Source organism: Crocodylus siamensis, chromosome 12 (assembly GCF_052110815.1).
Source record: "Crocodylus siamensis isolate JL-2025a chromosome 12, ASM5211081v1, whole genome shotgun sequence".
Taxonomy (NCBI): domain Eukaryota; kingdom Metazoa; phylum Chordata; order Crocodylia; family Crocodylidae; genus Crocodylus; species Crocodylus siamensis.
The window spans coordinates 7350778-7355185 of NC_143406.1; positions in this window are offsets into that span (position 1 = coordinate 7350778).

A 4408-nucleotide genomic window follows, 5' to 3' on the forward strand; every position below is an offset into this window, starting at 1 on the left:
CCCCAGCAGCCATCGTCCCTCTTTGTGATTCAGGAGCGTATGCATGTACATCCTTAATGCAGGCCGCGCAGTGGGCCGTTGCCTTTTTCCGGCTTCTGCCCAGCTACTACAATTGAAGTTCCCAGCTCCCACCACAAAGCAATCTCTTGGTCATGCCCATTAATTATATCGAGACATCGAACATCTGGACTCTAGTCTGTCTCAGTGGTCTGAAGCGGGGTCTCCATACTCCTCCACTCCATACTCCTGCCTGGCTGTATACGTCAAAAGATCTGATGATCTCTCATGCATACACCATCATCCAAAAGGATCCACAGTTACCTACTGCTAATCATTTCTATAAAATGAGAGGCCTGATGGGAAACTCCTAGAGGTTTCAGTGAATGCTCTGGATTCCAGACCAATGGGGTGTTGCATTAATGACAATTTAATGCAATCAATGCAGCTTTGAGTTCAATGGCTTTGTCCACAAGCAGCAGTCATGAGCTGCAAAACCTTTAAAAGCAGCAAATACAGGTTTAACAGGAGCTGAGCAGGGAAAGAAAGAATAGGGGCCAGGTTGAACAGAGAGTGACAGGACATAGGTGTAATGAATGATTGATTAACTGGCTGGGTGCTTCTCACTGGCAGTCACTGCAGCTCCAGTGAAAGCATAAGGTGGAGCAACCCACTGAGAACCCTGCTAGCGAGAGTTGGAGAACAAACAGATGTCCCATTCTGCATAATTTTTGGACCTTTTTTCTCAGTTGGGCCCAAGAAGAGTTTTTTCAAGAATGTGAAACTTTCCCCGCAACCAAACACCTGAAAGACAAAGAGAAAAAAAGTTGCAGCCGAACCATTTTGCTTCCATTCCACTCTTTAAAAATGATTTTTCAAGTATATGTCAACTTAAATTGCAAAACAGTAAATGGCTTCATCCAGAAAAAGGGAACTTCTCACACAATTCATGTCAGAAGTCCCATCTGACAATGTCTAAATATTTTTCAACGTTTTTTCATAAAGGTAAATCCCTTCAGACGGGACCATGGGATAATGTAGGGAGTCGCAGGTGGGGTTTTGATACATAGGGAATGTTCTTTAACATGAAACCATTTCACCAAAAAGGCCCTGACCTGCTATGAGTAACTGCTCTTAGCATCAGATGGGAAACCCATCCATCAGGGCAGGAAGTGGCAGAAGGGCAGCACAAAAAACACAGGGCAATACCCCAGAAAGTTATAAATAAAGGATAAAGCAAGCCCCCGAAAAAGGCAGGGGATTACTATACTAGAGGATATGAGAAATGCTATTTTGCCTCAAAACCCAGATCCAGGGGACCCTCATCTTTTTTTATGATACCCAAGAGTTCAGAGTAAATCTGGGTCTGTATCGTTGAATATTGGGTCTCCAAGAAAGGCCAATGGCCAATGCAAGACAGCTCTTGAAGGTGTCTTTTAGGACTGTGATCTGTGAGGTACGACACAGAGGAAGGAGGTTTCAAGATGATGATTAGTTTGGGGTGTCTGTGGATGAAATGCTATAAAAAACATCTCACCCTTTTTTTTCACTTCCTCACCAGAAACTCACTCACCTCGTTACACGCCTTGTTTCCAGCTCACATGGAACGGACAGGGGAACGCAGCATGGGATGTACGGTCTGACGATGAGGTCAGGGCAGTGTGGTATAAACACTAGCACGGCATTTGCATGACGTATTTCTAAGGTGCTGCAGATTAAGAGAACAGTCTGTCACAAGCAGGCAGAGAAAAACCCATGCAATCGGCCACACCTTCGGAGTTGGCTGCTCTGGGCCGTCCTCAGATGGAAACTAGCTTGTGCAAATGTGTCCCCTTTCACCCCCGCTGTCCTTTGCACTTGGCCCTATATCTGGATTTGTGCTTATTCTGTTCAAGTTTGTAGCATGGTCTGGTGCTTATGTCAGGAGGTTGCAAAATCCTCACGGGAATGCTAGAGCGGGTGGCAAAAGAAAGTCTCCCCAAACTGCCCCATCGCTGTGACGTGCAGCACCCTGTAGTATTCCATACACACACCCACACAGTTCTGCCAGTGTTATTTCTGTCTTGGTTTGCAACAGCCTTATCGCTTCAAGGGTTTTGCCAGAACACAACACTGCCAGTGCCCTGCAAGGATTACCTGCTTCAGGGTTTACTCATTCTTGATGTGGCTTGTTCACCCATTGTAGATGAGCTACTGAGCTCTGCGGTCATTTTGGACCCATGGAGATGAAACCAGACCAGTCAACTGCCTTTCCCTTCTTATCTAGTCTAATATTTGAAGCTCTGGGAGTAAAAAGTCTGAGCAGCATTACCAGGACTGCTGCACTAGTCCCACGGTTAGGATTTTGCAGAGAGAAAAAGAGCAGAGCACCTAAGGAGTTTAGATTTCAACACACCTTTTGCTAATGTTGCACAAGATAAGACTACTTAGCAAACACAGTGCACGGTATTTCAAAGCACTGCAAAGGATGAATTGGCCAACATAATGTCGAGATAACTAAGGATAATGATTCCAGCTCATACAGACTAAGGGAATGGAGATACTGAAGGCACTTGCCCAAGGCCAACCACTGAGTCAGTGGGCCCAGACTCAACTGAACAGCCCTGAACTTGGAGACGAGCTTGAACCTTCGTCTGAACCATGTGGGTCTGGGCCACCTTTGGTTACTGTGCAGCTGCAAGATCCCATCCCAGCCAGCGGGATCGGCAAAATGTTCCTGCTATCACGGCGACTGGTGGATGGGTGTCCTAGCAAAGCCTCCAAGTCTCACTCTGCCTTTACATCTACCTCACAGTCGCAGCCTACAGGGCGTGGGGCAAGATTAATCTTTTTAGCCAAGCTTTTTTTACCTTGCCATTGGAGTCCCATTCAGCAAGCTCCAGTGGCAGTAGGTATGAATGGACTGGGGGTGGGCTTTTTCCTGAGAGTTTGGTATAGGGGGGGGTGTGTGTGTATTTTTATAAATATATATACACATACACATATGTTTGGTGCATATTTTTATATATATATATATATACACATATACATACACACATACATATATACACACATACACACATATATATACACACACACACACACATATATATACACACACACATATGCGCGCGCGCACCCCCCCCCCACACACACACACACCCACACACACGGGCTTTGTAATGCTCCAGCAATGACAGCAATGCATACCGACACTTCCAAGCATTCCTATGTCTTCTGGAGTTTCCTACCCTCTTAGCATATCCAGCAGCTCTGCTTAGGGCCCAGTTTCTCCCTTCTCCCTCTTATCCCATGTCCTCAGGGCTCTCTTTCCCGGGGACCCTTTGCCCTGGGTCAGAAGCCCAGGCACTTGCCCAAGGACATCTCGGTCCTGTGTGGGCAGCTTGGCACCCTGCCTCCTCTGCCGGACCTTGCTGCTCTGGCCCAACCTAAAAGTGCAAGGCATTGGTACTGGGCAACTCTGCATTCCTGCAGCAATGCCTTTCTCACTGTACATGCCCTCCTGGTACCAAGAGGGGCTGGGGAGAAATTGCTCCCACGTTCTTCGTTCCAGCTCTTCGCTGGCTGCCCTTGGGAAATGCACTTAAACTCCCTGCCTCTCTCCTCACTTGTCAAACAGGTGTAGTGACACTGCCCTACCTCATCCTGGGTGTTGGGTAGGATTACTTAGATGTTTCCATGGTGTTATCACTGCTCTTCAAAACCTGTCTTGTGTATATTGGAGTCCTAACAAAGAAACCAGCCCATATCAGCTGAGGATTAGAGAGGTCCACATGTCACAGGGCAATAATATGGCTGTAATGGATTTTCCCTTTGGTTCATTAGACTTGTGTATTGTGCAAAGGGCCTGCAGGTGATACAAGACCTATTATTACTATGCCTCCAAACAGATGCTTTTCTTCTTTGCTCAGAGCGGTTACCACTTGGGCCTCCCATGCTACTTCCTATGGAGGAGGTACTTGGAGTGTGATCTTGCTGGGAATACTTCTTATCAGTATTAAAATAATATTCTGTCTTTTAGGTTGATGTAGACACAAGGATCATGGGGAGTAAGAGCCTGATTTTTATGGCATTTAAGGACTTACATGCATAGAAAGGTGATTTTCAAAAGTTTCTATCTAGGTGCCTAATGCCTATTGCTTTTAATGGAACTTTGTCACTTGAATATTTAGCTAGGCAAGTATTTCCATTTGCAGGGCTTGAATTCCTTTAAAGATCTGGCTGGTGTGAACAAATGCTATTAGACCAGTCGCCCAGTATTTCAGGATAGAGAGACATTTACAGACATTTCAGTGAAAATGTAACAACTGTACATTGCCTTTTCAGTCTCCCTTAAGAGACAGGTGAAGATCAAATATTAAATGAAGATGCAACAGGGTCACACTGTTTCCAGAGCATTTTATTACTTAAA